This window comes from Nymphaea colorata, chromosome 6 (assembly GCF_008831285.2).
Source record: "Nymphaea colorata isolate Beijing-Zhang1983 chromosome 6, ASM883128v2, whole genome shotgun sequence".
In the NCBI taxonomy this organism is placed as follows: Eukaryota; Viridiplantae; Streptophyta; class Magnoliopsida; order Nymphaeales; family Nymphaeaceae; genus Nymphaea; species Nymphaea colorata.
Window position 1 is genome coordinate 17,783,149 of NC_045143.1, and position 15,084 is coordinate 17,798,232.

Consider the following 15,084-nt stretch of genomic DNA (forward strand, 5'->3'; position numbering starts at 1 on the left):
TTATATTAAAAAAAAAACTTTTACACATACCTTTCTACACGAACACATTGTTATATGGGCTATATTTGTTCACCAAATTTTGTGCGTTAATAAGGTTGATGACTAAAATACAAAAAAACTTTTTTTTACAAGACAAATTAAAAATCTAAAAAAGTAAAAAAAAAAAAAAAAACCTACGAGGGACATTTTTTTTAAATCACCAAAATATCACACCGCCCTTTTAAGTCGTATGTAGTTTTTCATTAACCGGGAACCAACAAATGGTTCAAATGAATGAATGCACGGTAGCATGAATAGCGATGAAGTGCGTGCTGCTATTTAAGACACGCTAAAATTAGTCGATAGTTAACGCAATCTACAAAATGCCTATATAAAACTGACCATCTCTCTCTCTCTCTCTCTGTCTCCCTCATATGGCTGAATATAGAGACAAAGCCCTCCGTGTTCCACTCAAACCATCGCGCGCCCGAGGGTCTCTCGCTCTCTCTCACTTTCTCTAGGCGATGGAAGGTTGAAGCCATCCACAACACAATAAGGGGGGAGGCCTTAGAGAAGTACATTGAAAAGGCTAAAGCAGTTAGTACCTTACCTACTTAGAGCACAATTGAAGCTGAGGATGAAGCAAAGTCCTTCTACAAATAAAGAGAAGGGAGACATGCATAAGATTTTATATGCTTCAGCTATTGGTATTTAATGTATGCTATGGTGTGTATAAGGTCAGATATTGTTCATGCAATTGGGGTTGTCAATAGGTTACTCTCAAATCCTCTAAAGAGCGTTGGAGCGATGTGAAATGGATTTAGAGATATTGTCAAGGTGCTAGTAATGTGTGTCTAAGTTATGGTGGATAGCAACCTACTTTGATAAGTTACACTGATTCATATATAGCAGGTGATGTTGATTTTAGAAAGTCAACATCTAGTTACTTGATCACATTAGCAGGTGGTGCGGTGTCATGGCAATCAAGACTTCAAAAGTGTGTGGCAATTTCTTGTATAGATGCAGAGTTTATTGCAGTGGCAGAGGCTAGTATAGAATTGTTATGGATGAAAAAGTTTATATAGGAACTTAGTTTTGATCAATAAAAGTATATTTTGTTTTATGTGCGATTCATCTTGGCAAAAATTCTACCTTTCATACAAGATCGAAACATATTGTTGTAAGGTATCATTAGACAAGTGATGTGTTAAAAGCAAAACAACTTGAACTTGAGAAAATTCATACAGATGACAATGGTATTAATATGATGACTAAAGAATTGCCTTGTTCAAAGCTTGATGTGTTGTTCGATCATCGGTTTGGCAGGATCCTTTACATAGTCAGTGAAGGGAAAATGTGTTGGGTTGGATCTCCTTGATGTGGAGATCCAGATCTGAGCCAAAAGAAAAAAAACATCCATACTTGAAAAAAATGAAGAGGAGCATTTTTAATAAATTTAGTGGACTAAATCTAAGAATTTTAAAAAAATGGGCTGAAAGAGAAGGACACCCAATTTTTTGTGCAAGTTGGACTTTAGGGTTTTCTTCTCCTTTTTTGTAAGTTATTCTTGAAACCAAAGAAGAAAAGAAAGGAAAAGTTCTTGTTCTCCATTGATTTTTGAAGCCATTACAGAGATTTAAAAGAGAGAGAAAGAAAGATTGAGAAGGGGAAATATTCCTTTACTGTTTGGGCATTTCTTCCATTCTTCTTCTCTTTGTTTATTGAAGATTAGGGCAAGAGAAAGAGGGTTTCTTGTTGTGGGAAGATCATTGCTCTTAATTAGATGATATTCTTCCACTTCCTCCTCTTCATTTGCTTCATTGTTTCTTTATTTTGGTGATTATTGGGCTTTTGGAGTGTAGGCATTATATCTTGTCCTCTTGTAGTCATTTTCATATTACATAATGGATTTGTTTTTGGGTTGCTTTCAACCCGGTGGTATTTATCTCTCATTTTGAGAGGGTTTTATACGTTAAAATTAGCTCTTTTATTTCGCTTGAGATTATGATTTGATTGCTTGTTTCATTATTATGTATTGAAATATATATATTTGTGAGATTCCTTAGATGATAAGGGTTTTATTTCGGGTGGAAGAAGTATTTTGTTTTGTGTGTGCACGAGAAATAGTTCTAACTGCATCGTTGAGCTGCAGCTTAACGGTCACTTCCCCTCCGAATTGGGCATGCTCTTTGGTGGCATTCCCACCACCATTGCGAGGCTTACTGCCCTCAGTACCTCTTTGACCCCATCCCCTCTTGCTTGGCCAACCTCGTGCACCTCAACTACAGATCATGGCTATCATTCGTTAATAACCCAAATTTTTTGGAAATCTATACTTAACATTTTTCAAACATTTTACAACAGCTTTCAAGGAATTTCGACTTCAAACGCTTTAATTTCTCTTAATTTTGATCATTTTTTTCTTTTATTTGACTATCAACTATATTTGTGATTTATTTGGATCTAGTTTTAGACTTTGGACACAAAGTCCAATCCCAATTTAAACTTATTTTACAATTCAAACTAGGATCCGGTCCAAAAACTCATATAAAAACCCAAAACAAATCCCTAAATCTAAATATGGATCCAAATCTCAGTTTTAGGTCCAAAATAGATCACTAGATCCAAATTCAGATTCAAATACCAGCCCAGATCCAAACCAGATCTAAGTTACAGCTCTAGATCCAAAATGAATCCATATCCAAATCCAAATTCTAAAACTAGATCCAAACAACAAATGTCAAACAATCAAACTAAACAAATTGTATAAACAAACTTTCTATTCAATTGATAATTTGTAAACATTTGAGATGATATAGCTGCTCTCATAGCATTGTTGCTTCCTTGCTGATGTGTTTGGCTTGCAATTTCAGGTTCACTTAAGACAAAGTTATCATTTGAAGGTGCATCTTCATCATCAAATTACTCGGTGTTTGGATTGTGTTCAATTATGAAGTTGTGCAATACACATGTTGCAAGAACGATTTGAGCTTGTTTTTGGAATGGATACTGGACTTGTATTTTAAATATTGAAAAACGACCTTTCAACATGCCGAAAGTTCTTTCTTCTGTATTTCAGAGTGATGAATGCTTATGGTTGAATAATTCTTCTTCAGCTCTAGGTGAGCGTGCTCCCCGAGGGTTAAACTTAGACATATGATAACGATGCCCTCGATAAGGTGTTAGCAAACCGACAATGTTTGGAATTAGCAAGATAATATTTGCCTACAATTGAACACAATTTAGTTATACATTGATACATGCTTCTTAATAAAAGAGTGAATTGGTTGGTGGAACTACATACCTTCTGGGACAACAAACGGGTCCGTTTCATGATCAAGTGCATTATACAATACTCTTGAGTCTATTGCACTTCCTTCCCATCCAGCCAAAACATAGTGGAATCGATTGTCGAACCCGACCATAGCCAAAACGTAGTGGAATCGAGTGTCGAACCCGAACTATCATTGCCTATTGTCTAAGGCTACTATCATTGCCTATTGTCTAAGGCTCTAGCACAACACCTAAAACCCACAAAACCCGATTCCATTATCAGCCTTCCATTGAACATAAATAAGGAAACATGGATACCAAGACAGAGAAAGAGAGAGAGTCTCTCATTTTGTTTTTGGTAACCAGAAGAAACAAGACCAGAAAAAGAACGATCAGCAATGCATGGTTGTTGATTTTTAGTAACCAATTCCTGCATCCATTCCTTTATTCTTCTTGAATGTTCAGAAAAGCCCCCAAGATGTGTGTGTCTTTCATGCCAACTAGTTCAGAAGCTGCTAGCAGTGCAGAAAATGAGGAGACAATCGACAAAGACCACATCCCACATGGCCAGGAGGCCAGACTTGAGACCTTGAAGCTGAAGAAGGACAAGAGTTCAATACCCCGATGAGTCTCTCTTGGCATCGGCACAATCTTGTCATGAGCCTTCCAAAGAAAAGGAGAAGTGAAACAGTGCAGAAGAATTGTTCACGTATCATAGACTATAGGAACAAATCTTTTACTACCCATTGTTGAGCAAACTGTGAAACATGCAAAGATAATGTAAGAGCTCCTACAAGGCTGATTTGATTCAGCAGAAAATGAGAGGAAACTGGCCAGTTGAAAAGAGAATACCCAACTTCTGGTACCTACACCTTGGTTAACCCTGTACCCAATTGACGTAGCTTGAGACTTTTAAGTTGAAACAATCTGGTCATGAGCCTTCCCATGCTCAGCTTGTGCATCAAAGAAAGGACAAGGAGACAGTATACAAGAATTGTTCAAGTACCACAGGAAAGGTTACAGGAACAAAGTTTTACAACTCATTGTTGAGCAACTGCTAAACTTGCAAAGATAATGTAAGACCACCGATAGAGCTCATTTGATTTAGCAGAAGATGACAGGAAAATGCCCAGTTGGGAAGCAAATTTCAACTTCTGCACCACTAAATGAAACAAATATCAAAATAAGAAGATGACAAAAAATTTGAGCTTCTTGCCTCATGAAACAAACAAGGCCCTAGGATACACTAATTTCTCCCTTAAGGGTACTTGCAGAACCCAACAAAAGACACGGCTGTCTCAAACCTCCCAAAGAACAACCCGATACCAAAACCACCGAGAAATTTGCAGAGGTTTTCTGACTGTCACAAACCTGGAGAACATGGAAAAGATATTCTGGGCCAGTAAAGCAAGTAAGCAACCTATGCTAGAGTTGATCACTGATATGAACAAAAGAAGGCTTGCTCATAAGACGAGCAAGAGATTTGGTGCTTTCCTCATTTCGGCAGCCACCAGGCAATCGATTGAACGGGAACTCAAAATCCACAAAGTATCTTGGATTTAAGCATAAAAAGACAGAGTGAGAGAGGAGGAGTAAGGATCAACTGGCGGTGGAATTCTTCACGGTTCCATCAATACAAAAAGAAGCAATCAGAGAAAAAACATCATGGGGCAGTAATAGAGGGCAACAAATCAACTTTTTCTCATCAAGATTTCATGTTTATGCAAAAAAAAACATCAAACCGGCAAAGAGAGACGCAAAGACAAGGTAGCAAATGAAACGCCCAAATCTAGAAGGAGGAGAAGCGAGAGAGATATTGAGCAACTCACGGGGCAGTAATAGAGGTGAAGGAGCGGCAACTATGGCAGTGGAGGATGCTGCCTGTCTATGCATTTCTCTTCCCTGCCGGTGAGAAGCCACAGAAGAACTAAGGGCAACTCGTCTATCATTGTCCCTTCCATCTTCCTCGTTATCATTTTTTGCCGGTTCTTGTCTAATCGATCCACCTTCAGGCTCCCACCTTCTCCACCTTCTCTCCCGATCTTGGGCCACGCTCACCTCTTACTCGGCAGCACCCCTCACTGTGCATTACAAAAGCTTAGCATTCGATACGGCCCACTCCTGTATCTCCGAATCGGCTGTGTGCCAGTAGTTGTCGCTTCCTCACCGTCGCTTGCCAGAGAATTCCTCAATGTCCATGGATCTTCCTTCTCCTCTCGTCCCCACATCACCCTACTGGACACTCTGTTGTACGGCCGTGACGACTTCGCATTTGCGCCAGTGGGGCCCTTATGGAAAACAATGAGGAAAACATGCATGGTGGAGCTCCTTGGCGGCAGGTCGCTCCGACGCTTCAGCTTCATTCGGCAGCAGGAGAACGGCTGCTTCTTACGGGCCATGATGGCGACCGCTGGTGAGCCGGTGGACGTGTCGGCAAATTTTGGGGAACTAACTGGCAACATCTTGGTGACGATGGCGACGGGGAGGAGGATAGAGAAGGCATCACGAGTGCTGGATTTGGTGCAGGAAGCATCTGAGATAGGCGGCCAGTTCTATCTTGGTGATTACTTCAAGTTTATGAGCAAGTGGGATGTGCAGGGATACAAGAAAAAGTGCAGAGATATTCATACTCGATGGTCTTATGGAGGAGGTGGTGAAGGAGCACCAAAGCAGGAGAATGGAGAAGACGGTGGAGAGTAAAGATATCATCGATGTTCTTCTAAAGAGCATAAAAAAAGACAAGGAAGAGGGAGAGATCACCAAGGAGAATGTCAAGTCTCTTATTTTGGTAAGAAACATGCACCAGTTCTCGCCCATGCCTCATCATGCTGCAGCCCATGCCTCATCATGCTGCAGGCTATCACTTTTAGTAGAAAAGTTGCAGTTTTCATTTCAATATATACAACATAGCTAGTGTTATAACCATAGACATACAAAACATGTTTTTTTTTTTTTTTTTTTTGAGAAAACACATATAAGAGGGCGAGAAATAAGTCAGTCGTTTAAAGCTTTTAAAAAAACGTTGTTTTTTTTAAAATACGCCAAAACGAAAAATTTTAGGTTTTTTTTTTTACATTTTTTAATGTCAACCTACTTGTTTCATTTTTTAACTTTTATTTGTTGCTTATTTACTTTTTTTTTATTTGTTTATTAGTTTCTAACTTATTTTAATTTTTCCCTAATTTGAAGGTTTTTTTTTTACCTTGGGCAATAAAAAGCTTCATGAAAGTCCGAATGCTTAAAACTGTATAACATTTTGTAGAGATTTTATGAATAAACTCTTAAGACTCTTCTGAAATCATTTTTATTCTTCCAACTTGTATAATTTTCTTTTTCAGTCGATCGACATGTGTACTAATTAGCTAGATAATGTCGACCCTCACATTGTCTTTGTTTACTTTGTTCGTTTAGAAACCTATTTCTACAGATTTGAACTATAATGTAGCAAGCTGGTTTTTGCCGAGATCCCAAAATAATGGTTGAAATTATGTAGATACGAAACCATTTTTTTTTACGTATTTTTTTTTCTTTATTCAATTTCTGTTAGCTACAGGGAATATAAGGTTCCATGGGACCTAATCAAATCATTTTTGAATGGGCCCTCAACGTTGTTTATTGAGGGCCGCCATCTCTCCGTCACCAGTCACCACCAACCGAGGGTTTCTTTTTTTTATTTATTTATTAAAATATTTAAAAAAAATTGAATTGAATATTTTATTCTATTACCGGAAGAGAGCAGAAGCTCGATCCAACCCCTCATCCATGACAACTCTATTTCTTACTTTATTACTTTAATACTGAAGGAGCCATTGTTTGAGAATTACATACAAAAGTTGAGGGTCGCCTCTTTGATGATCAGTTTCAAAAGTTTGGCCGTTATATTTGATGTTTGCCCATTTGCTTGGCTCCTATTAATAATAAAATGTCATTTCTTATTCATTGGTTATTGAATCTTGGATCGCTAAATCCATGCTGGTTTCGTTTTTGGATATAGATCTTATTGTTATATTGTGTCCAAATATATTTTGGGCCCGGATGTGATTTCTGTCGAAGTCATTTAACTTCTGATTTTATATCTAGTTAACGTTTAAGATCCATGGGTTGCAATTCAGTTTGGATATATTTTAAATCCAGATCTGGACTATCTATTTTGGATAATTTGGTTTGGGAACTAAATCCTGTTTGTATTGGATTACATCTTACTATGGCACATTACAAACAAGTTAATTATCTGCATATTAGTTCCGCATTGTGTCTATTCTGAATATGATAATGTGATTGGATATGATATGCTTGCTATTCAGTTTGGAACCAACATTCTCTTGATCTAGAATATCAAATCTTGATTGTGTTTGACATTCTATTGAAACCTGTCACAGAAGCAACATCTGCAGTGGAATTAAGATTTCTACATATATGTTATTCTTGTGGCCAGATGAATGCTCCGGCCAAATTCAAACATATCCATCGATGTTGAATATGTAACGATTTGCCTGTGGACGATACGTAGGTTCTTATTATAAATCTGGATAGATATATTGTAACTCACTAAGATTTAGCATGAAGATGAAGCTAGCTTGTTAATGAAGCTCATACGCAGTAACGCAGATGAGTCCCTCAGTGGCAATTCGCGGAATTTGCTGGTTGGCTGCTTGTATAGATGGTGGCATGAATTCCAATGTCGTTCAACACTCCATTTGTCAATGCTTAATGCCTCCTACGCCTGTGACTGACGTTGTAAACTGTATTTTGCGCCAGTTTGATTTCTCTAACAGCTCCTCTATTGTGATTAGAGCAAATATCGAAACCTGGACTAAGTAATTGAATGATCGCTTGGAAGGTAGGGAGAGCTTGGAAACTGCCCTGGGTGCCTTAGTTTAGACGTGCTCTCCTTCATAGTATTTCAACTACTCCTTAAGAGGTCGTTTGATTGCTGTCCACTGGGACAGGACAGACAGGACGTCCTGTCCATTACACCATTGTCCTGTCTTCATGGACAATGGTGTTCCTTGTCCACCGTTTGATGATTTTAGGAACAGAACACTATGTTCTTCTTGTCCGGCGTTTGTTTCGTGTGTGTCTGTTCTGTCTTGTCCGGCGTTTGTTTCGTGTGTGTCTGTTCTGTCTTGTCCGGCGTTTGTTTCGTGTGTGTCTGTTCTGTCTATTCTGTCCGTCCTGTCCGGCGTTTGTTTCGTGTGTGTTTGTTTTGTCTGTTCTGTCCGTCTTGTCTAACGTTTGTTTTTGTCTTGTCCGATCTATCCGTTCTATCCGATGTTTAATCCTGTCTAACGTTTGTACTGAAAGAAACCTTCAATTTCAATATCTCATGTATTTATTTCGAGAGAATATTTTATTTACAAGTACAACTTCATCAACATTAAATAAGAAAAAACAAAAAACTTAAAAGCCTTTTATCAGCAATACAAAACACCAGTGAACAAAGGGGGAAGCATTCAGATCACATTGGAAGGAACATGTTCAAATAATGTAAGAGCGTGCGCCCTTCAAATATCTTAACAGTTCAAGCAGGAAAGACTTTCAATTAAACATAAAATGAATTATTCTTCCTGAATGCCATAAACATTTCACAATTTTCTCTATCAATGTTAACAAGTATTAACAAAGAGCCACCTAACCACCATCCAAAGGATCATGTCAGGGTAGAATCATGCCCAGGCAACGCCTTCACCACCACTAATGAACTAAAACACCATGCTCCCGTACAAATTGTTTAAAATATTCAATTGTTGTAAGCCATAAAACAAAAACAAGTATGACAACTTGCTAGATTACTAGTCTTCTGTCATGCACACTACTCTTCCCAAGATGCATCACCGTCTGGTTCCTGCATTTCATAAGTTAAAAAGACAAACAAATAATTAGGTTATCATGATAAAGTATTAAAATAATCAACTATAATTAAAACAATGACATATAATATAATGAGAATGTTACACAATCAATATCTTACTTGAAATATAATCATTCCACATTGTTGAAGTAATCTGCTCACAAAGATCATTGTTGCTACCACGTATTTGCGTTTGTTCAGTATTTTCATCATCATTTATAATTTCAATTACTTCACTATCATTTATATCATCAGAGGGAAATTGTTCAGCATTTGGATTGTGGTTAATTATAAAATTATGAAGAACACATGTTGCTTGTACAATTTTAACTTGAGTGGATACTGGATATGACACATGATTCTTCAAAATCGGAAACCTTGCCTTAAGCAAACCGAACACTCTCTCCACAGTAGTACGCAAAGATGAATGTCTATAGTTGTACAATTCTTCTTTTGTGTCAATTTGCCTAGATCCAGAGACATTAAACTCTGATAGATGGTACCGACATCTTCTATATGGAGTTAATAATCCGACAATATTTTTCTTGGGTGTCCGTGCATGCAGTCATGCACAAATTGGGCTCCTGCTAGTCGATTAGTATGTACTAAATTTCTAGTAGGTCTATCTTGAGCTTTCAAGCATTCCATCATCAACCACATAATGAGAATAAAGATAACTGTAGATATTTCGTCCATCCTGATAATAAATACATAAATTAATGAGAATAAACACTATTTAATTGCAAAGAATTGTGAAATAAAAAACAATTGCAAGCACGTTCATAGCCATTGTATATCGCAAATTATTAACAATTAAAAACATAAAAAATATACTAATACAAACAATTAGAATATATCACAAATTACAAACAGTTACACGCATCAAAAGTAATGCATAATTACAAACTTGTCATTTAGCCAATCTGCATGCACAACCATGTAACCTGCAACTCACGTGGCATCATAAGAAAAGCATTTGCTTTATCAAAATTAGAAAGTAAATCGACTGATCTGAAAAACAAATGATTATCTATTTCCCCTTTGGAATGCATATCTCTTAAAATTGCTCCACTCTTCTGCAAAATAGCTGCAGGTTGGGTTTCCACAAGTTGTCGTATGTATTCACCAACGGTTTCAAAAGTATTATCATTAATAGTTGTGGACGTTCTCACTCTTTTGATTCCCTTCGTGCTGTTAGAGGTTTCTCCCTGAGTATGAGCATTGCTATCCATTGGTGAAGTAGGTAATTGAAAATCATTTTCATCTTGTTCATCTACATTTATTTGTATATCATCTAGTGGCCTACTATCTACGCCACTCCTATTGTCACCCAATGCAGTGGAAGATCCCCAAATTTCCATTGCATGCTCATAATACTTTCATGTTGCTGGCAATTTATATTTTTTTCTATTTGGGTACTTTTGTATATATTCTTTCCACACATTATCATCTGCTTGTATAATTTTTTTATCTGGGTCCCACCCAAATCCTGAAGCAGTAAGCATCTCTTTCATCACTTGTAAGTCAGGTTTTGCTTTTTTCAACCTGTTTCGAATTTTCTCTAATGTAAACATTGGTCCAAATGCTTCCATCATTTTTTGTTCAACCACCTTCATAGTTGTTTCTTTTAGTCCACCTGATGTCTCCATTCCTAGAATCTTAGCTTGCTCTAACATCATGTCAAATAAAAACTGCACTTGCTCTTCATCCCACTGTAGTTTGTCATGGTGGCTATTCATCTAAGTTTAACAAATAGAAGTATAAGAGATCAAGCAATTTAGTTACATGAAATAAGTTTAAACAATTGACTTGTGCGAATTAACAAATATATAACAATAATATAAAAAACAAAAGTTAAACATAACTCTTCATGTATTCTTAAAAAACATATGTTCTATAAAGAAAGAGATAGACATCGTATTTAGGTTGTCTTTGTTTTGCATGAGAGAGAGACAGAGAAAGATATTATGCTTCTACAAAGAAAGATATTTGAGCTTAAACATGGACAATCCTTGCAACTGGTTTAAGATCCTTTGCTGCACACTACCATTGCTGTATAAGAATGTAGTCCTTTTGTTTAACATGTAAAATATCTGCTAATTGGGATATATCTCATTCTCTGGCTAACGTAATCTCTGCATAGCATTGTAAAAAAAACAAAAACTGTCTCGTGAAGATCTCTAATTTTAACTGCCAACAGTAAAAGAAAAATATAATAAAATAAAACATAGAAGAATAATGTGGCATAGATGTGCTGCCCAAGAACCAATTATTTAACCATTAAGCTTATGAAAGACTTCCCAAACAAAACATGATAAACACGTACACATGAAAGAAGAAAAAATCAGAGCAAAAGGGCACGGCTCCTAGGAATCATCTGGTTTTGCACCAGAGGAGGAATCCCAAGCTGCTTCTCCTCTCAAGTAACTAGACTGCTTAATGCATATGCCCTTCATCTTAAACGTCAGATATAACAATTCATGTGGAACCCATATTTCTGTGCATGAACAATTTATTGCATGGCAGAATGATCCATGACAGACAGTCTCTTGGTGGTTGTCTGTCCTGCTTTAAAGTAGTGGTGAACATGGCAACTCTCTGCTGGTTGACTCTCCTGCTTTTCAAGTAATGATGAACATGACAACAAATAGGTGGATCATAGTGCAGAGGTTATACATATAAAGTCATCTTATAGGAGGATGATATATGATTACTTTTGAAAATATGAACACTAGTCTTCCTCTCTAGCATGTCGACAGACTAACATCTAATTCAATGCTATTAGAATCTAATTTATGAAACTATTTCCTGCCTGCAGTCTTGTTCTCTGTCTACCAATCTTAGTGGCTGAGAGTACTCTACTACCCAGATTCCATTCAGTTTTATGGCACTTATAAAATGCTTATTTTTTATATTTGGGATATTATGTTAGGTGCGTAAGTATTTGTAGTTTCAAACTTAAAAACTCTCTTTTAACAGGAATAAAAGACCAAGCCTTTTCGTTGTGTATCAGTTTTCTATGTAAGAAGGGAATTCCAACAGTACCACTCAAAGCCAAGTTTCTATGTTCTGTCTTGTGAAGGAGACATTTATTTTCCCTTTTAAAATGAAATGACAGAGAAAGAGGATGGTGACAATATAATGGCCTGGTCTGCACACTTGACGCATAACAACATGCTGCAATGTTGCATTCCCTGACGGTTGCGACTGTCAGGATGTAAATTTATCTTTCCTGACGGCTAAACTAGGCGGGCAATGAAAGAAGTTCCTGATGGTTCAAACCGTAGGGATTGCATAACTGTTACTCACAGTTTGAATAGTCAGGAAATGATTTACAATATTCTGACGGCAATAAATGTTGGGAATATGAATATATATATACTTTCATTTGGAAGATAATGTAAACAATTAAGGTTATATATTACAACAAGTATTTTATATACATCAAATTGGTAAAAATGACATTCGATAAACAAGGCCTCTTCAGCTAGAGTGTACACATCGTCTCAGCCTCTGCAACAAAAACAGAGACAACCGACTAGTATTACAGCAACATCCCACTTGTCGAAGTTGAGTAAAATGGATCATGTTCAAAACAGAAGTAGCCAACCAGTAAAATGGATCTCAAAGTGTTGACATGATTACAAGAGAGTTATTGCATGAAGGTGGACACTTCCTGTATCTACAATGTTTCCGCGAACAGGATGCAATCAATATGCACATACATGCATCTAAGTTCTAACCATTTCTGCGTCTCAGCTTGAGAATCTGAGATATCAAAACGTTAATATAACATATGTCATGCTAAGACCTTTGCTTCACAAACGCCTACAATGGAGAAGCAGCCTTCAGACAGGGACATACCTGTGGAACAGGCATATTGCTCCTCAGGCACAAACAACTTTTAGACGAGCAGCGAGTGAAGAGGAGGCCGGACTGCACCTCGTTTTTCAGGTCCACAGCCAAAATAAGATCAATTTCTGCACTGTACAAGGAAAAAATGCAAAACCCCAAATATTCAACGTAGTCACCTGTGCCGATTCCTCAGGTGGAGCAGAGTAGGTGTGGTGACGGTTCCTCAGGTGGAGCAGAGGAGGCGTGGCGACGGTTCCTCAGCTGGAGCAGAGGACTCTGCGACGTCGAGTAGAGGAGGACGATTGCTAAGGCGGAGCAGATGAGTCTGCGACGCCGAGAAAAGGAGGCCGCTGAGAATTGCTCTACTCTTTCTGAAGATCAAAGATTCGTCTGATTAGGGCACCCAAATCCGTCGGAGAGGGGAAGGGCGATGGGCAGGTAGGGGAAGCGAAGATTAACAAAAACAAAAAAAGAAGGAAACACTCACCTATAGGAGAGGAAAACGACGGGGACAGGTGCAGAGATGGAGGAGAAATCAGTGGCGGAGATGGAGGAGGAGAGAAAGGCAATGGGAGGAGAGAAAGACAACGGGTCGAGGGCTGGGGGTCGGGGGCTCGAGGTTGGGGGTGGGAGGAGATGTCCTGTCTGTTCCGAGAGTTAGCTCGGAACAGCGTGGAACAGAAATTCAATTTATAACTTTGTCCAACCGTCCATCGTGTCCAGCCTGTTCTCTGTCCAGCGTTTGATGAAAAAATCAAATCAACAGGACAGGCGTGTCCTGTGGCCATCAAACGACCTCTAATTGGACATGTTTGCTGTCTGCAGGATGTGTTTTTTTGCAGGAATTCACACGGCATCAATTCCGTTGCAATTTGGCTTGATGGAGCTTGTACGTCACCCTTTAGTGTTATTAAAAGCCCAAGCAGAGATGGATTCTGTTGTTGGCAAGAAGAGGCTGGTGGAAGAAAGAGACTTGGCCAACCTTCCTTACCTTGAGGCCATTGTGAAGGAGACACTGAGGCTGCACCCGCCAGTGCCAATGGTGCCCAGAGCAAGCACTGAGGATTGCAGAGTTGGGGAATATGACATCCCAGCCAACACTTGGGTCTTTGTAAATGTGTGGGCGATGGGGAAGGACCCTTGCCTTTGGGACAGACCGTCCGAATTTCGACCGGAGAGATTCCTTGGCAGTCCTGTAAACGTCAAGGGAGACTACTTTGAGTTGCTCCCTTTTGGTAGCGGCCTGAGAATGTGCCCGGGCTCTGCCCATGCTCTGCTTGTGTTTCGCACTGTGCTCGCATGCTTGATACAATGCTTCGACTGGGAGGTTGATGGTGGCCCGCCCTAAAAGACTGGACATGGAGGAAAGATCCGGTGGCATGACAGTTTCGATGGCGAACAAGTTGATTTGACGTCCCATCCCTCGTTTTGATGCCCTAATCGTTGAATATAAATCAGCAAATGAGTCTCTAAACTACAGGTAGATGCTGTTGACAGATTGATGCTTAGTCTTCACATTTCAACCAAGGACGAAGATCTACCACGATCGATTATTTTAAGGTTGGGACATGTCCAACCCCCTAAACATGCTTGATATACATGTTAATTTGCATTGAGCATGTGTTTTCGATTTTTCAAATTGCAAATTCATCTTTCATCTTTTTCCAAACATTCATTTCTTTCACCCTTCCTTTGGCCTACTTATATTTTCAATACACCCTTGAATGACTTGCTAGATGAAATCTTACTTCTATTAACTTTCAACAAATGTTTCTTTTCCGTTGCCTCATAGACGTATATTATGGTAGAAATGATTTATTTCTTTCTTAGGCGTATAGAACTTATGTAACTATGTATGCATGATCACTTATGAAATTCACGAATACTCACAAACACATCTCTAAGAAGCTTAATTACAGCAAGATTAATTCCTAATGAGATGATAATCAAATTAAGATAAAATTTTAAAACTTACTTAAAATTCAAGAAAAACAACCCTACAAATTCTAATATTTTATTGTTTCAAATATCAAATCTCATTTTTCAATATATTACTTTGATTTTCAATTTTTTTTTGTATCAGGAGAACCGACTGAGAAAAGTAGTGGTCATTACATCTTTTTTTC

General features: G+C 38.1%; 1 pseudogene; it reads left to right on the forward strand.

The window, feature by feature from the left end:
- Window positions 1–5,083: 5,083 nt before the first annotated feature.
- On the forward strand, window positions 5,084–14,306 carry LOC116256607 (cytochrome P450 93A3-like; annotated as a pseudogene).
- Window positions 14,307–15,084: the final 778 nt, after the last annotated feature.